At 44.1% G+C, this 20,407-nt stretch overlaps 1 protein-coding gene and 1 long non-coding RNA gene across 2 annotated transcripts in view; one reads left to right on the forward strand and one right to left on the reverse strand.

The window, feature by feature from the left end:
• LOC118360133 (vasopressin V2 receptor-like) overlaps positions 1–18,812 on the reverse strand; it is a 41,343-nt gene extending 22,531 nt beyond the window's left edge. The window contains 2 exon segments of the mRNA XM_035739304.2: positions 17,500–17,540; positions 18,370–18,812. The gene's annotated coding sequence lies outside the window, so the exon portion shown is untranslated.
• The window catches only part of LOC118360134 (uncharacterized), a 60,308-nt gene that overhangs the window by 19,899 nt on the left and 20,002 nt on the right, over positions 1–20,407 (forward strand). The window lies entirely within an intron of this gene.

A 20,407-nucleotide genomic window follows, 5' to 3' on the forward strand; every position in this document is an offset into this window, starting at 1 on the left:
TCAAGTTTTCATAACAATCGGTAATCGATCATGGCCGATTACATTGCATAATTGCAAGGCTATGCTCAGTGAGTCTATACATAGTCAAGGATTTTCTTAATTTTTAGGTCAGTCAAAGTGGTGAAACATTCTGCCCTGTCTACTTTATGTTAAGGGCCAGATTCTGTTGAGATAATTCCACTAGAGGGAATAGTAGCCGTTTTTGTGCTATTTTGTGTGTTTTTTGCGCTGATTTTAACTTTTTTTGTACATCGTGTTTCCGCCATCATTTCCTATGACCGCAAAGAGCTTCTGGACATCAGAACATTAATCACTAAACTCAATTTGGATGAGGATTTCTACTTCAATGAGTGGGGTGGTGGGTAGCCTAGTGGTTATAGTGTTGAATTACAGGAAACATCCACACTGAGCTAAAGGCTAGAGCTGCTGCTTTCAAGGAGCGGGACACTAATCTGAACGCTTATAAGAAATCACGCTATGCCCTCAGACGAATCATCAAACAGGCAAAGCGTCAATACAGGACTAAGATTGAATCCTACTACACCGGCTCTGACACTTGTCGGATTTGGCAGGGCTTGCAAACTATCACAGATTACAAATAAAAACCCAGCCACGAGATGTCCGCTGACGCGAGCCTACCGGACGAGCTAAATGACTTCTATGCTCACTTTGAGGCTAGCAACACTGAATAATGCATGAGAGCACCAGCTGTTCTGGACGACTGTGTAATCACAATCTCCATAGCCGATGTGAGTAAGACCTTTAAACAGGTTAACATTCACAAGTCCAAACGAAATACCAGGATGCACACTCAGAGCATGCGCTTACCAGCTGGCAAATGTTTTCACTGACATTTTTAACCTCTCCCTGACCCAGTCTGTAATACCTACATGTTTCAAGCAGACTAACATAGTCCCTGTGCACAAGAACGCCAAGGTAACCTGTCCAAATGTCTATTGTCCCGTAGCACTCACATCTGTAGCGCAGGAGGTCGGTGGCACCATAATTGGGGAGGACAGGCTCGTGGTAATGACTGGAGCAGGATTAGTGGAATAGTACCAAATAAATCAAACACATGGTTTCCATTCACTCTGTTCCAACCATTATAATGAGCCGTCCTGTAGCCATAAAATGCTTTGAAAGGCTGGTCATGGCCTACATCAACACCATCACCCAGACACCCTGGACCCACTCCAATTCGCATACCGCCCAACAGATCCAGAGATGACGCAATCTCTACTGCACTCAACAATGCCCTTTCCCACCTGGACAAAAGTAACACCTATACTTGAGAATGCTGTTCGTTAACTACAGCTCAGCGTTCAACACCATAGTGCCCTCCAAGCTCATCACTGAGCTAAGGACTATGGGACTGAACACCTCCCTCTGCAACTGGATACTGGTCTTCCTGACGGGCCGCCACCAGGTGGTGAAGGTAGGCAACAACACATCCGCCACACTGACCTTCAACACAGGGGTTTCTCAGGGGTGCATGCGTAGTCCCCTCCTGTACTCCATGTTTACCCACAACTGCGTGGCCCGCATGAATCCAACACCATCGTTAATTTTGCCGACTACAGAACGGTGGTAGGCCTCATCACCAACGACGATGAGACAGCCTATAGGGAGGAGGTCAGAGAGGACATAAACCTCTCCCTCAACATCAGCAAGACAAAGGAGCTAATCGTGGACTACAGGAAATGGAGGGCCGAGCACGCCCCCATTCACATCGGCAGGGCTGTCATGGAGTGGGTCAAGAGCTTTAAGTTCCTCTGTGTCCACATTTTCTAAGGACTTATCATGGTCCAAACACACGTGAAGAGGGCGTGAAAATAACTCCTCCCCCTCAGGAGGCTGAAAAGTTCTACAGCTTCACTCTTGAGAGCATCTTGGCTGCCTGCATCACCCACCGCCTGGCATGGCAAATGATTTCCATCTGACCATAAGGCGCTACAGAGGATAGTGTGTACGGCCCAGTACATCATTGTGGACTACTAAACCAGGTGGTGTCAGAGGAAGTCCCTAAGAATTGTCAAAGACTCCAGCCACCCAACTCTTAGACTGCTCTCTCTGCTACCACACAGCAAGCGGTACCAGAGTGTCAAGTCTGGGACCAAAAGGCTCTTGAACAGTTTCTACCCCCAAGCCATGACTGCTGAACAGTTAATCAATCGCTACCCTTTTTAGTTGCATTGACCCCATTTTTATTTGCACTGATTCTCTTGCACCGGCTCTATGCACACTTACTGGACTCCAACACACTCACACATATTACACTGACACACATGCATATTTATGACGCACACACACACACACACACACACACACACACACACACACACACACACACACACACACACACACACACACACACACACACACACACACACACACACACACACACACACACACACACACACACACACACACACACATACACATACACACACGCACACATAGGCACACTTTCACACTCTTCACATACGCTGCTGGTACTCTGTTTATTATCTATCCTGATTGCCTTGTCATTTTTACCCCTACCTGCATGTACATTACCTCAATTGCTTCAACTACCTCGTACCCCTGCACATTGACTCGGTACTGATACCCCATGTATACTGTTATACACTGAGTGGACACAACATTAGGAACTGGTCTTTCTATTACATAGACTAACCAGGTGAATCCAGGTGAAAATATGATCCCTTATTGATGTCACTTGTTAAATCCACTTTAATCTGTGTAGATGAAGGGAAGGAGAACCGTTAAAGAAGGATTTTTAAGCCTGGAGACAATTGAGACATGGATTGTGTATGTGTGCCATTTAGAGTGTGAATGGGCAAGACAAAATATTCAATTGCCTTTGAGCAGGGTAGGTGCCAGGCAGACCGGTTTGAGTGTGTCAAGAACTGCAATGCTGCTGGGTTTTCATACCATTTCCTGTGTGTATAAAGAATGGTCCACCACCCAAAGGATATCCAGCCAACTTGAAACTACTGTGGGAAGCATTGGAGTCAACATGCATCCCTGTGGAACACTTTCGACACCTTGTGGAATCCATTCCCTGACGAATTGAGGCTGTTCTGAGTGCAAAAAGATTTGCAACGCAGTATTGGGACGGTGTTCCTAATATTTTGTACGCTCAGTGTCGTCTCTTCATTGTAACTAATTCCTTTTTTTTTTTTTTTTTTTACTCTGCATTGTTGGGAAAGGGCTCGAAAGTAAGCATTTCATGGTAAAGTCTACACCTGTTGTATTCGGCGCATTTGACAAATACAATTTTATTTTATTTCGCTTTGATAGCATTCCAATTTGTTCTGTGTTTTGGTTTATTCTTTCCAGTGTGTCAAATAGTTATAATTGAGCTTTCTCAATATTTGGTTGGGTTTAATTGTGTTGCTGTCCTAGGGCCCTGTTGGGGTCTGTTTGTGTTTGTGAACAGAGCCCCAGAGCCAGCTGGCTGTGGGGACTCTTCTCAAGGTTAATCTCTCTGTAGGTGAGGGCTTTGTGGTGGAATGTGTGGGCATTGCATGTGGTGGAATGTGTGAGTTTTGTGCTGTGCACAGTATATTTTTGCAGAATTCTGCATGCAGTCTCGATTAGCTGTTTGTCCCTTGTCCCATTTTGTGAATTCTTGGTTGGTGAGTGGACCTCAGACCTCACAACCATAGAGGGCAATGGGTTCTATAACGGTTTGAAGTATTTTTTAGCTAGATTCTGATTAGGATGTCAAGTTGTATGTTCCCTTTGATGGCATAGAAGGCCCTTAGATCGTTGTGGTAGTTACCTGTGGTGTTGATGTTTAGGCCGAGGTAGGTATAATTCTTTGTATGTTCTAGGGCAATAATGTCTAGATAGAATTTCTATTTGTTATCCTGGCAACCATACCTTTTTTGGAGCACCATTATTTGAGTCTTACTAAGATTTATTGTCAGGGCCCAGGTCTGACAGAATCTGTGTAGAAGATCTAGATGCTGCTGTAGAGCATCCTTGGCTGGGGACAGAAGCACCAGATCATCTGCAAACGGTAGACATTTGATTTCCGAGTCCCCTCTCTCTCTCTCGCACTCTTTCTTTCACTCTCTCTCTCACTGAATCAGTGCTCACTGTGACCAATAAAACTGACTGAATTAGAGGTGTGAATGTTTAAATGTTTAAATGAAATTGGGATCATTAACGTTTAGAAAGAAATCCCTAACTGAAAAACAAAGATTATTTTGTGTTGTTTTTTTCTCCGCAAAATTCCAATCACAGTGAAGTTATCACAAAACTACCACTAACTGTTACAGCGATGCTTGTACAAACTCGAACCTAGTCGCAGACAAACACAGCAAGCAGAAGTAAAGGTAAATTCATGTCTTTACTTAGTCTTGACAAAAACAAGGCAACAGCACAAGAGTGCACTAAGCAAAATATAAGACCAAAGCACAGATACAAGCAACTGAGGAACCTAAATATTTGAAGGTAATCAAAACCAGGTGAAACCAATAAGTAATAATTAGGGTAACCTGGAAACTAGAACACAAGGCAAGGGCGTCCTCCAGCGGTAACCCAAGGGAACAACAATCAAATAAACATAACCTGTGACAGGACCCCCCACCACACACACACACACACTCAAGGAATGGCTCCTGACATTCCACTAGGGGTAGCAGAGAGGCGACGAACTCCCGAATGAGTCCAGGATCCAGAATGTCCCAAGCCGGGATCCAGGATCCAGGATCGCTCCTCAGGACCGTAACCCTCCCGGGCCACAAGATACTGAGTCCCACGGGAACTGATGACTAGAAAGGATGCGTCACACAGTGTAGGCTGGCTGTCCCACTATCATTCGAGGCGGAGGTGGAGGCCGAGTGGCCAGAACCAGAACTGAACACCACAGGCTTGAGTCTGGAGATGTGGAAGTTGGGATGAATGCTCATGGACCGGGGAAGATGAAGGCAATAGGCCACTGGATTGATGCACCGTAGAAGCTTGAATGGCCCAACATACCGGGGTGCCAACTTCTTAGATTCCATGTGTAGGGGCAGATCCCTAGGAGACAATCGGACCATCTGGCCTGGACGCAGGAGAGGGTGAGAACGGCGATGACGGTTGGCCTGTCATTGAGCTCGAACAGAGAACCTCAGTATCGCTGACCGAGCCCTCTTCCAGGTCCGGCGGCAACAAGGGATGGGACGTTCAGCGGATAGAACCACCACTTCAATCTCCTGATCTGGAAACAGAGGAGGCTGGTATCCGTACAACACCTGGAATGGTGACAGGCCGGTGGAGGAACACTGGAGAGTGTTGTGTGCGTACTCCACCGAGGGAAGATGCTGACTCCAAGTGGCGGGGTTGGCAGACACACAGCACTGTAAGGCGGTCTCCAGATCCTGGTTCACCTGCTTGGCCGTTGGACTGAGGGTGATAGCCCTCAGTCAAACTGGCTGATGGCCCCAGAAGGTTACAGAACGCCCTCCAGAATCTGGAGGCAAACTGGGGGCCCCGGTCGGAGACGATGTCCAGAGGAAGTCTGTGAAGGCGGAAAACATGCTGAATGACTAGCTGAGCAGTCTCACGGGCAGATGGAAGCTTAGGCAGCGGAATGAAATGTGCCGTCTTGGAAAAGCGGTCCACAATGACCAGGATGACAGTGTGGCCCTCTGAGGATGGAACCTGTGATGGAATCCATAGAGAGATGAGACCAGGATCGAGAAGGTGTTGGCAGCAGATGAAGAATCCCCAGAGGCTGCTGACTAGGAGTCTTATTCCGGGCGCGTGTCGAACAGGGAGCCACGAAGGTCCGAGTGTCCACCTCCGCCGAGGGCCACCAAAACCTCCTCCTCAAAAACTCTAGCGTTTGCTGCCCTCCCGGATGAGAGGTGAGACGCGATGAGTGAGCCCACTGTACCTTGGACCGTGCCCCAAGAGGAACAAAAAGTCTGTTAGAAGGACAGCCGTCAGGAACTGCCTCCCTATCTTGCACCTCCCTCACTACAGTCTCTATACCCAAGGACACCGGCACGAGGATGAGCGACTTGGGGATGATGGATCCAAGTGGCCGATCCTCACTGTAGCTGGGGAACTGGCGAGACAGGGCATCCGGCTTCACGTTCTTAGAACCCGGGTGGTAAGATAACATGAATCTGAACCGATTGAAGAAAAGAGCCCAACAAGCCTGTCAGAGATTGGGGCATCCTCCTGGATGTAGGCCAGGTTCTTGTGGTCCGTCTAAACCGTAAAAGGATGTTCCGAACCCTCCAACCAGTGCCGCCACTCCTCCAAAGCCAGTTTGACTGCAAGCAGCTCCCGATTGCCGACATCATAGTTCCTCTCCGCTGGAGTGAGACGTCTGGAGAAGAAGACACAGGCGTGAAGCTTTTGGTCTTTAGCTGAGCGCTGAGACAGAACTGCACCCACATCAACGTCAGAGGCATCCACCTCTACCACGAAGGGAAGAGAAGGATCTTCATGAACTAGAATGGTTGCAGAAAAAAAATAATTCTGGTCCTGGAACGCCCATTCAGCAGCCGAGGTCCAGCTTACATGCCCAGGCTTACATGCCTTTGGTGAGCGCTGTCAATGGCACAGCCACATAACTAAAGTCTCTCACAAATCTCCGGTAGAAATTAGCAAAACCCAAAACACGCTAGACTTGCTTGACAGTGCTGGGCCGCGGCCAGTTGACCACCGCTTCTACCTTTTGGGAGTCCATCCGTACACAGCCTTGAGACACAATGTACCCCAGGAAAGAGATCGGAGAAATGTGAAACTCACACTTTTCACATACAAGTTGTGAGAGAGGAGTCTTTGAAGGACCTAGCGTACATGTTGGACTTGTTCAACCATGGACATGTGGAAGATGAGGATGTCATCCAGGTATACAAACATGAACTGGTGAAGGAAGTCGCGCAGCAACTCATTTATTTTATTTTATAAACAAATACCTAACTGTTGATAGCAGCAGCGTAGGCCCCCAACTACAAACATTAGATAGGAATCTTCACTCTAAAGAAGTGCCAATTACAGAAATTATTGCAGTTGATATGCAGCCATTGTCACTGGTAAAGTCGACCTTCAATGCCTGATGGCATATTTAGAACCAGATGACAAGATGCCATTTTGAAAAACTGTGATGGTCTGGTTTGTACAATGATTGCTCTGCAAGTACAAAGCGCAAGCTCTCAATCACCCATATGGGGTGTTAACAATATATTGTGGGATGACTATGAACACGCTGCCATACATCACTGCAACAAGTCGTCACACTGATGAGAAGTGGGACGTGAAGTTCCATGTACTGACAACTGAGAACATGGAGTAGAGGGACACAGCAGAGACTAAAAATGGCATTAACTACCATCGTTGCTGAGTGGGTGGTGGACAGCAGTAAGGTAGCCTTGAGTAGATGCCTTCTGGTAGCCTGAAGTAGATAGAACGGTATTGCCACCGAGTGGTCATACACAGCCCCATAACTGCATTAAGAATTCACATGTCATTTTATTATTTTGTTCTTATTGTTTAAACATTTAAATGATTAAAAAATGATTGTTTAAATGTAAATGTTTTTGTCACATCCCTAGACTGAATCACCCTCCATAGGAAGGTTTCATGATGGATCAACTACAACTGGGCCACGGTAGGAATGTGGTAATGATGTTAACTAACCTAGATACTGAACCAGGAACAGCTCACATTCTTCTCTAGTCCAGGGTCATTTTTTATTTGACCTTTATTTAACTAGGCAAGTCAGTTAATAAGAAATTCTTACTTTCAATGATGGCCTAGGAACAGTGAATTATCTGCCTTGTTCAGGGGCAGAACAACAGATTTGTAACTTGTCAGCTCGGGGATTTGAACTTGCAACCTCCCAGTTACTAGCTCAACGCTCTGACCACTAGGCTACCCTGCCACCCCATCAGGCACCAAACTGAAGAAAACAGAAGGTACTGCCTGGATTTGTCCAATAACAAACACCCATTTGTGGTGGTGGTGATTACTAACTTCAAGACGTGGTTATGATGAGGATGACTTTACGGCTGGTAATTGGTAATTACTTTAAATCAAATTTGATCAAATGTGTGTGTGAGGTCTCCCGGGCGTGTGCTGATAAAGCATCTTCAGTACTCTCCCTTTCTACTCTTCCTCCTCATCCTCCTCCATAAAAAGTCCTCAGTGCTCTCCTCCTTCTAAACCTCGTCCTCAGGCGAAGACAAAGCCGGTGGACGAAACTCCTTCCTAACATGTACTGTTTAGTCATCGCTGTTAGATCTAATCAATCTGTAAAGTCACACGTGTAAAATGGGGTCTCCTCCAAGGCTGATTAAGCATCTTCTGTCCTCTCCTCCTCTGTTAGTACTGTTTAGTCATCACTGCTAGACATCATCCCTTGAGCGATTACCAAGATGTCGGTTTACCGCAGTTTCCCGAAAAAAGTTTTCCCCCAAAATTGGTCCCCGGTTCTTGAGTTCTTGAGAGCACCCTGCGGACATTATAGGATTTCCACCATGTTCCGTGTTCCAGAACTTCCATTCTCATTTACATAATTGAAGGTGCATCCAAAATACACAATAAGCATGATTTGCACACATTCATACACGGATGAATAATGGGATGATGCACACTGCACTACACACACACACACATGCACACAGAGTGGTGCGAGTCATACAACCCAATCTCTGCAAACCTCACTGCCAGAAAGCAAGCACTCCCATTCACAATCTTCTCGCAAAGTACAAATTGTTCTGTCATATTTTGCGAGATGGACTATGGTCCAGCCAAAGACTCCCTCCGCCTGTAACTTCCACTCGGCCTTCTGTACCTTAAAGCTTTTACCCTGATTAAAACGAATGGACCTGATCTCTCCCTCCTGCTTTCCTTCTGCAGAGTTAAATGAGTGTGGAACCATCCATTTTCCTGTCCCACTTCACCCCTTCATAGACACCTCCTCAGTTCCCCACTCCTCCTTTCTTTCTCTCTCTATTTCTTTCTCTCTTTCTCCCTGCACACACGTTTTGGAGTGTCAATCCGTAATATCAGGCTCACTGGAACAAATGTGCTGTGAGACTTGGATCAAAATGCCGTATGTTCACAAACACGCATGCACGCAGGTACACACGCACGGAAACACACACACGCACGAAAACACACACGCACGGAAAAACACACACACATGCACGGAAACACATACATACGTGCACGGAAACACACACACACACACACTGGTTGGCAGAGCAAGCAGGCAGCAATGAGAGTCATAGAAGCAATCAGAGAGCAACTAACAGTTGAGCTACACAGGGATTCTTGGAAATATTCTCTAAACTTTCACGCCTCTCTCTCTGTGTACTCTGCCTGACCATCTCTGTCTCCATCTCTCTCTCTTGTTTTTTGTCTGTCTGTCTGTCTGTTTCTCTCTCTTTCGACCCCCCCCCACACACACACACTGTTCTCAAAAATAAAAAATCCTCTTCTTGTGCAACCCTGCCTCTATGTTACACCAAAAGCAATAATGCATGAAATGACTCAACCGTGTGGGTGAGTGATATGTCTTACGCCATATTGTACTGTGAACCAAGCAGCGTTGAAGTGGAGTCGTCGGCTGTATACTGCTCTGTTCAGCTCGCTCCATATTGTCAAAAACTTTATTTATATACCAATCAATAACACATTTTTCAGCCGAGGCAGGAAGATTAAGCTGCTGAAACACTCTATGGGTGCCCTACACTTCTAGAGCCTTTGATCAGTATTCTGTTCTGGAACACATGGGAACATAATTAACATTATAGATTGCAGTTGTCCTCTAGCTGCACACTTATACTTCAACTCTCCCACACAAACTAATCAGAACCCCGACTACTCACTCACATTTTGAGTTGTATTACCTTTTCTAAACTTGTCTGGCCGATTTAAAGTTAAATGAACATTCCGTCATTCCGTAATTTGCGGAGGGAGAAATGTCCCAAACATTCTCTATGTAGCCTATACTTTGAAAGTCAAAAGGCTTCTCTTGAACTTCTACACTCTTGGGAAAAAAGTACTCTAGAACCTTAAAGGATTCTTCTGCTGTCCCCATAGGAGAACCCTTTGAAGAACCCTTTAGGGTTCCAGATAGAACCCGTTTGGGTTCCTTCTTGAACCCTTTCCACTGAGGATTCAACATGGAACCCACTAGGGGCCTCCTATGGGGACAGCCAAAGAACCCCTATGGAAACCTTTTTTTGAAGGGTGTATGAAGTAGCCTGAGGTTCCCCTCTATCTCTATGTAACCTGAACACTTTGTCCTACAATAGCGTACCTTGCCAAAACAACCTATTAAAATGTTAATGTGTTAATGTTAATGACCACACCTCATTGACCTGCATTGCAATGACACACTTGCTGCTTGACTTTGCAATGAGGGTTCTCGCCTTGAGCCATAGTCAATGAAGGTTGGCACTGACAGACATCTCTCTAGGTCTACAATACACCATCCAGGCCAGGGGGGCCGAACTCATCTGGCCTTGCAGACAGGGTTGTTGGGTTGGGCTCAAATCCATTTAAATTTGAGTCAATTCACAAAGTAAACTGAAATTCCAATTCCAAGTTGTTGTCATAGAGAACCATTGGTGAGAATTGGAATTTCAGTTTACTTCCTGAATTGACGGAATTGAAATGGAATGAACTTCAACCGTGGTCTACTGTCCCTGCTTGCCGAAGAGAGGGTCCTAGTTGAAACCGATGAAGCCTTGTTCACAGCTCTATTGACTGTTGTTTTTGTAATATATCATTAACCAATAGGGCTATTATACTGTCATACTGCACGTGCCAGTTAACTGACCCTCTTAAACTTGGTTAAGCTTCTCTAGTGGCCGAGTTATTTACTCTGAAAAATAAGAACCTTACAAGGTCATGCAAGTTACTTGTTTCTGTTGACGTCAAAAACACCATAAAAAAATGTCAAGTAAATTATATGGGGAGTAATTTGCCCAAGTAATATCACATTAGCCTATGTTTGTTTAGACCTCTGCCTTATATCCATAACTGAACACAGAACATAGAACACATAAGCAAGGTTTGGAACCGGTTCAGGGAACAGAACCGAAAACTGGAAAATAACTACATTTGGTAACACTTCCTTTTAATTACATGCGTAATTACACTACAACAAGTATTGTAGTTAATGTAACGACTCATAGTTACTTCAGGCACAGTTTGTCAGCCCTTAATGAATAACACCCATGCCAATATATCCTCTAAACACCGGCTTCGAGGACATTATCACTTTGCCAACATATTCAAATAATGTTTGATATACTTTTATTAAAAACTTGATTTTGATTAATTTACTCATACTATTTCATCCTTCCAAAAGATATAGTCCCTACACAAATCTAGCGTTGCCAGAGACGTGACCCAGTCGTTCAGACTTTTTGTTTAGTATATATGGACGCGACAGTCTTTTGTTCTAAATGTTCCATTGCCATACTGGCAGGCAACGTTCTTATATCTTGCTTGCTAGCTAGCCAACTACGGCAAACTTACAGTCCCGTCAAAAATTGCAGCAAAGTAGCTGCATTTGCATTTGTTTAAGATGTTTTCTAGTGACATTTAATTGGATACATCCATAACAATGAGCTAATGAGGTGCGATTTTGCCTGGCATAGAAAATGTGCACACTCGTCAGGACACTGTTGTTCAGAGGAGCTAGCCAACAACACAGCTAACATAATCACTTCAAACTGAAGTTTCATTTGACCTTTTTTGTATTGGCATTTCTTTGTATATATCCATAAAAATGATGCCAGCTGATTCATGATTTCGACTGGCTGAGAAACGCTGCCTGTCTGTCTCATCCAGATTCCAGACATGGTCAATACTATGGGACAACTGGAGATAGAATTTTAATATTTAAACAACGTTGCAAATGTCAGAGAGACAGACAGCAAGGTTCATACAAATCTCCGCTGTTGAAGTCTAAACGAATGTGAGATAATGTCTTGTGGGGATCAAGTTTATAAATTGCCTGGCTGGGCTGATGAGACAGTGGATTGTGCAGTGAGATTGAACAGAGTAAATAGGCATTTTAACATCATAGATTTAGCCGGTGGCAACTTGTTGAATAGACACCGGGTGGAATGTGGTTTTAACCAATCAGCATTTAGGATTAGACCCACCCGTGGTATAAAATGTGATAACAACATGTAATTGGTATTAATTAGAGAAGTGTAACAATGAATGCTTGTTACCATGCTTGTTACAAATGGGTAGGTTGTGACAAAGGGAGCCCATGTGGATGCACTGCGTGTCTGAGAGATTATCACCTATGCTCAATAAACTCAAATTACTAAACCATGAATATGCACTGTTCAAAACATATCTCCAGTCAACATTGTTGCTAGCACTTGCCCCCAAAATAAAGGGTTAACTTGGTTGAGCTGACGAAAACAGATCTAATACAAGTGTAATCCCAGATAAGGAATAAGACACTATTTGAAAGCACATGTAATGTTTGCCTAAGTACAATGTAATTACTAGTTGTTACGCAGGTTTTAGCTAGTTAAAATGAAGTGTATCTCGAGGGGTACTTACTTGTAACTAATGTGTACCTTTACAGTACCCATTCTGACAACCTGGCCCTCAATTTAAACCTTGTGGATGCAAGATCCAAGTGGGAGAATAAATACACTAGTACACCACATATCTGCATAAGTACAATGTTATTACTAGGTGTTATACAGGATTTGTCTAGTTATAATGAAGTGTATGTTGAGTGGTACCTACTTTAATTATAATGTACCGATAGCCAGTGGTGGAAAAAGTACCCAATTGTCATACATATAAATGTGATATTTATTTTTATATAAATTAGCAACCAAAAAAACAAAACATTTTTGCTTTGTCCTTATTGTGTGTGGATTGGTGAGAAAATGTTTTTTAAAAATACTATTTTGAATAAGCCTGAAACCTAACAAAATGTGGAAAATGTCAAAGGGTCTGAATACTTTCCAAACATAGTAAGCAATTTTCGGGGACCACTTTTTGTATACAAAAGTACCGGAGAATCTCTTTAATAATAAACAACCATTCATAAGGATGGTCATCAACATAAATGCAATTTTATGTTGGAAGATTTTCAATGTTGTATTATTATTTAGATGAAAGATATGGAAAGCCATCAAAGCCATTTTTGAGCAAGCTGTCCCCAACCATTTGTTTTTATTTTGGTCGACAGAGAAGTCGTCTGTAATTTCGACCAATCGATTAGTCAAAATGTTGAAACGTGTATTTTTCCATATATAAACACCCTATGTGTTTGAATAAAATATATGCCCTGACCTGAGCTTGTCTGATTCTTTAAGCACACTGTTTGATTAAATAACTAAGACACACAAATTACTCAAGCGGGAGGGAGCCTGATGGCGACACTGTAAAATAAAAAAGTCAAGAGTCCCTGTGTGACTGGAACACATTGTCTCTCTCTCCTCCCTGCTGCATCGAACAGGCTCCACAGCACAGCAAGTATTTACCACACTGTCCATGCTGTAGCTGCAACATAATTACAGCCATTTAGTTTCTTACTTTTTTCTCTGAATGAAAAGTTATGTTACTGAAATACCTTGTTTGTTTTGGAAAAACGTTCCCTATTCCCTCAACTCTTGCCCTCTTTATGTGAAACATGTTTGCATCACATGCACGTGACGAATAGGGCTTGACCATTAGGGCTTGACCTATAGCCTATCATAATGACATCTTTGTCACGCCCTGACCTTAGAGAGCCTTTTTATTTCTCTATTTGGTTAGGTCAGGGTGTGATTTGGGTGGGCATTCTAGTTTTCTATTTCTTTGTTGGCCGGGTAGGGTTCCCAATCAGAGGCAGCTGTCTATCGTTGTCTCCGATTGGGAATCATACTTAGACAGCCTGTTTTCCACCCTAGTTTGTGGGATCTTGTCTTTGTATAGTTGCTGTTTAACGCTACAGAGCTTTAGGTTCGTTTATATTTTGTTGGTTTTCGGTGATAATTTAATAAAGTACGATGAACATTTTCAACGCTGCACTTTGGTCTCACTCATTCAACGACGGACGTGACAGAAGATCCCACCACCAAGTGACCAAACAGCATGCCCAGGAGTAGAGTACATCCTGGACCTGGGAGGAGTTAATGGCAGGGGACAAGACCCTGCCATGGAATCAGGCGGAGGCAGCGAGAGAGAGAGAGGTACGGCGACAAGACCAGGAATATAGGACACGACGCAAGCAAGAGAGGCAGCCCCAACATTTTTGGGGGGGACGGGTCTCACACGGAGTGGTCGGCGGAGCCGAGGGTTGAACCAGAGCCAGTCACGGAGTTGAGTGAGGAGCTCAATTCCGTAGAGAGGTGCTGGCGTTGAGAGCGCTGCAGAGCATAATCTTAAACTGCCATGCTCACACCAGTCCGGTGTCATATGCACCGGATTCACGCATCTGGCCTCAGGTGCGCATCCCCAGTCCGGTACGTCCTGTGTCTCCTTCACGCACTCGCTTTAGGGAGCATGTGACCGTTCAGGCACCATGTTATGCGGTTCTACGCACTGTGTCTCCAGTGCGCCTTCACAGCCCAGTGTGTCCTGTGCCAGCACCCCGCACTTGCCGGGCTAAAGTGAGCATCCAGCCAGGACGGGTTGTGCCAGCTCTACGCTCCAGACCTCCAGTGTGCCTCCACAGCCCAGTACGTCCTATGCCTCCTCCCCGCACTCGCCCTGAGGTGCGTGTCATCAGCCCGGTGCCACCTGTACCGGTCCCACGCATCAGACCTGCAGTGCGCCTCCACAGTCCAGTACGTGCTGTGCCTCCTCCCCGCACTCGCCCTGAGGTGCGTGTCATCAGCCCAGTGCCACCTGTACCGGTCCCACACATCAGGCCTCCAGTGCGCCTCCACAGTTCAGACAGTTCCCAGTCCAGAGCTTCCGTCGACAGTTCCCAGTCTTGAGCTTCCGGTGACAGTTCCCAGTCCAGAGCTTCCGGCGACAGTTCCCAGTCCAGAGCTTCCGGTGACAGTTCCCAGTCCGGAACCTCCAACGACGGTCCACAGTCTGGAACCTCCTACGACGGTCCACGGTCCGGAACTTCCTGAGACAGTCCGTGGTCCGGAGCCTCCAGCGACGGTCGGCGGCCTGGCGCCTCCTGCGACGGTCGGCAGTTCAGAGTCCCCGGCAACGATCTACTGTCTGGTTCCTCCGGCGATGATCTACGGTCCGGAGCCTCCAGCGACGATCCACGTTCCGGTTCCACGGAAACGGAGGGATCAGCAAGCGGAGCGGGGTCTACGCCCTGAACCGGAGCCGCCACCGAGGTTAGATGCCCACCCGGACCCTCCCTCATAGAGTCAGGTTTTGCGGCCGGAGTCCGCACCTTTGGGGGTACTGTTACGCTCTGATCTTAGAGAGCCTTTTTATTTCTCTATTTATTTAGGTCAGGATGTGATTTGGGTGGGCATTCTAGTTTTCTATTTCTTTGTTGGCCGGGTAGGGTTCGCAATCAGAGGCAGCTGTCTATCGTTGTCTCTGATTGGGAATTATACTTAGGCAGCCTGTTTTCCACCCTAGTTTGTGGGATCTTGTCTTTATATAGTTGCTGTTTAGGCTACAGAGCTTTACGTTCGATTATATTTTGTTGGTTTTTGGTGTTCATTTAATAAAGTATGATGAACACTTTCCACGCTGCGCTTTGGTCTCACTCACTCAACAACGGACGTAACACATCTATAAATTGGTTATAACAAACTCGAACACCGTAACACGTGACAGCAAAATGGATCCGGAGGACGTGAAAAAGAAACTTGATACGGGTGTATGTTTTCTGGTTTTTCAGGAGGGAATGTGGAAGTCAGATGTGTGGAAGATATTTAGACTTAGTTGTGGAAATTACTGGAGCTCCAGAAAAAGGAGGGTATAGGAGGAAGTGCTGAGTGAGTATTGTGTGCCAAACAACTGCTGTTGGATTACAATATTATACTTTTTTCAAAACCATTTGGAACAGTATAAACAAGACAAAATGAATTAGAAGTGTATCAGAGAGTCTGTTATAACGAGAGAAAAATATATATAAAGCCTTTATTACAGCAAAGACTTTAAACAGTTACATGCATTCGTGAATTGCGGTTTATTTTCTGTACGGAGCTACTTATCCAAAGCTTCCTTTATTTCATTTTAAAACTAAAATGCTTGATTGCATTTGAAAGTATGAATGACTTGTATGCTGTGTGATGACATGAACGAATTATTGATTGATGCAGTAGCCTAAATATTGAAATATAGGTATGTTTTACGGTATTAAGATGAAACCGGACACACTCTTAGGACTGCAGCTCGATGGTGGTTATACAAGGCTATTACTGTAAGAAAGCTACTAATGATAATGACATTACTTATTATAATGATGATCATAATAATAATAGTAATAATAGCAATAAGAAGAAGGAGATCAAGAAAAAGTAGGGTATAGGAGGGAGAGCTGCGTACATATTGCGTGTGACAAACAGGTGCAGTTAGATTACAATATAATTTTTTCTGCCCGTTTTAACAGTGTAAACACAAAATAAATTATAAATAATATCAGAGAGTCTGTTCTAACGAAAAACAATTGTAACGCCTTTATCACAGCACTGCAAAGATGAAAAAGAGACAAATTTGTGAAATGGCTTTATCCAACATTTTGCGGTTGTGTGAGGCTTGGTGCTCACCGGATTCAGTAGGCTTTTGACACAAACACGAACAAGCAACAGAGGCAGGATCTGTCTTATTTCTGTAGATTATACATGGATGATTTATAAAGCCAGGCATGTTTAATAGTTAGGCTATTGATTATTGACCTAATTAAGTTGGTTTCCCCTCTACTCAATTTTCTTAGACAATTTTGTCAAGAGCTGTTTCCTCGTCTCCTCACTCCGCTGCATTGTTCTCAACACTAATATGCGGGTTAACTTCGCTAATATGCACGTAGCAACATATAGGGAAAGGCACCAATTCAACGGTTCACTGAAAATTATGTTTAAGAACCATAGACAGCGCTGGAGGTAGCGCATTTGTTATAAAATAATATTATATTTATTAGTGTTGCACCATTATTCTTACATGATATAACCAATTGCAATTTCAGTAGCACATGTCTTAGGGTGATGGACTGTGCCATCCACATGGCCTCCGTAATGGAATAGTCCACAGAGACAGGCACGAATCAGACATGTTACTTTTTTTGGATAATTTGCAACTGCTCGACTAAAGAAATCTCGGTCGACAAACAGCCTATTGACCAAACAATCGACCAGTCGACTAAATGGATTCAGCCTCAGTTTTTTGATTTTGTCTGTGTACAATTTATACTTTATGAGTGTATATTTGAATAATTATCCGGGTTCATACATCTATTAATTAGCATCAAGAGAGTTTTGGTCAGTGTGACAGAATGTAGGCTAGGCACGTACACACCAGAAGAGAAGAACAAACCAAGGTGAGTATAAATCTTCTCTCCCTTCTCCCTGCCTCAGTCTCGGCTCTCACCTTTTTGTCAGTGCATGGTCAACCTCCTCATGCGTGTCCTGCTACAGCAGGGGAAGAAAGGAGAGAGAAATGGTCGTAGTCATAACCACAGCCTACCAAAAACCTAATGAAAAGTACAGAAAGGTCCACACACTATATGCTATTTATATCACCTTAAATGCAAACGTTTAAAACGTTCTTCATTAGTCAAATATTGTCATTAAAGGTGAAATACGGAGCATATAGCGTTCTGGCCTTTCTGGTCTTCTCAGGAAAGGAGAGAGACTCATTATTTTACATAAAAATGTATTAGACTGATGACTGGCTGGTCTAAACGCAGTGACAATTCCCAGGACTAGGAGCTCCCATAAGAATCCCTACATACACAGTTACTGACCTTGGATTGGTCAGTTATACAAGGAATGAACAAACTGAGATAAGCGTGGCAAGAGTGTTGACATATAGGCTAGGTACATATAGAAGAATTTTGTTGACTTTCTGCATCTGAATGTCTATAGGCTAGGTTGTTTATCACAACGCTTTTAGTATAATCTTATCTCATTTTGCCTGTCATCATGCTTCACACACACACACACACACACACACACACACACACACACACACACACACACACACACACACACACACACACACACACACACACACACACACACACACACACACACGCTCACTGAATATTGTTGTAAACTGCCATGTTCAGACAAACGCACACCTACTGTAACATATGAGGATGAAAAAAATACATATGTTTACACCGGATAGGCGCTGTGAAATGTGTTGTTTTACTTGGTCATAACGTTACAAGGAAAAGTAAAAAGGTAGCTAGCTACAAACGCTCAAGTGAGTTAAAAGGTAAAGTACAGTACTTACTTTTGCTTGTGGTGCTCTTCAGTGATGTTTCACAAAGGTGTCAGAGAGTCCTCACCGAAATTCACATCTTTGGTCCTTCAGTTCAACACTGAAGCCCATGCATTTCCATTGTGTCTGTGTTTGTGTCAGAATCAGAGAATCCGTTTGTCTATTTACTCTAATGTAGATTAAGAGACCTGTGTTAGAACTGTCTGTCTCAAAGTCTGTGTGATCTAAATTTGTAGAGAGCTTTTTGAGTGTATGAGGCTGAAGTGAAATCAGTGTGAATATTGTATGTCTGTACTGTATTTGCCAGGTTGTGTGGTTGATGGTATGTCGGTGCTGTGTAGTTCACAAGAGTCTGTGAGAGTAATCCATTAGTTCACCATGCGTTTCTGTGCTCCCTCTCTTCTCTGCTATTTCTGAGTGCCTCTACTCACTGACAGGACTGAATTTGAGCTCCGTCTGCTCTTACCATCCCTCCTTCCCCCTCGCCCTCCCTCCCTTTCCTCCCCCTTCCCCTTCCTCTTGGCTCAAACTAGCCTGTCCTCTAGAACGGGAGGAGGAATTAACAGCCAGAAGGAAGGGTAGCCAATGTTATTATACATACCTATGAACTCTCAGAGAGAGCTCGAGAGAGAGAGAGAGAGAGAGAGAGAGAGAGAGAGATACCGCATTGTAATAGGCTAGATTGACTGTACTCTATGTAAGCTATAGTGTTGTTGTTATGGGATGGAGAAGAGGGAGAGATAGACAGGAGAAACATCCAACCATAGGAATAAATATACTTTACTGAGTAAGGTGTTGTTACGTTGTTGTTATGTGATTACTGAGTCATTGGCATTTATTGTTGTTTTCATGCCAGCTCATCCCTTAAGTCCTCCTTTGTTAACAACATTGTTACTAAACAGGTAAAACCTGTGATCTCTTTATGGGGTTCCTGGAGTGGCCTGTTGGTCATGAATACCACAGTCTATGACTAACTATTGGCTGAGTCGGCTTTGTCAACAACAGCATGTTCACAACCCACCTGGCTGAACACACATGTAGGTAGGTAGGTCACCATTGGGGCCTGTTTTGAATTATGTAAAGTTTTGTGACCCTTGTTAAATGCATTTTAAATACATTTGACTTTACTATACAAGAGAGAGTGAAAGTGAGTGAGTGTGTGTTGGTGTGTTTTTAGAAACATACTTTGTTGCGTGTGTTTGTGTGTGCACACTGTCTCTGTTTTCATGTCACCGCCACCAGCAAACAAACAAAAGAGGGTTTTACCAGGAGTGTTGTCTTTCTCTGCCTGACCATACCAGAGCAGCATGGCTCAGCTGGCCCTGAGCCAAAAGATGTGGTAAAGAGGTCCATGGAACGCAGACCGTGGGGGACGTCGGAATCGTATTTGCGCACATTCAACAAATCTGATCTAACAAAGTGGTCATCGTCAAATCTGTTATGATTGATGTGTTGTAACAGGCCCTTAATGTGGTTACTAAAGTCCGATTTTGGAAAATGTTGTTTTCACTGCATAACATTTAGAAGTTGTTATTTTTCAGGTTGATGAAGTGACTGCTAACTCCTATAACTGGTCAGCATAGCTAGCATACAACAATCACTGGTAGTAGTCAGTCTTTTTCAACTGCAATGTAGTTGATTGGGTGACGATGACATGAACATGTATTGGGGTTGACATCCATGCAAGCAATTTTTACCTCAACATAGTATGAAATAAACATATAAACACTTATAGGCACATTTTTCTAGTGGGCAATGAGGAGATTCAGGATCTTTCCCTCAAGACATCTTTCCCACACAAGTTTCCATGGAATTACCATTGTTTGGGTCAAGCTCCATTGACCTCTTCACCTCATCTGTAGAGACTCAGTGTCCCAGAGGGTCTCTGAAGCCAGAGAGCTATGGAACTAGAACCGTGCCAGATTATCCTCACATGCCACCGCCACCTTCAAACTATTCCATTGTTCTACCGATGGTTCTCATAAGTTAATGCAATATGATTATCCTGTATTTTGACCGGGGCCTTATGGTGACTGGCTGGTCTAGTGCA

This window comes from Oncorhynchus keta, chromosome 27, assembly GCF_023373465.1.
Source record: "Oncorhynchus keta strain PuntledgeMale-10-30-2019 chromosome 27, Oket_V2, whole genome shotgun sequence".
Classification (NCBI taxonomy): Eukaryota; Metazoa; Chordata; class Actinopteri; order Salmoniformes; family Salmonidae; genus Oncorhynchus; species Oncorhynchus keta.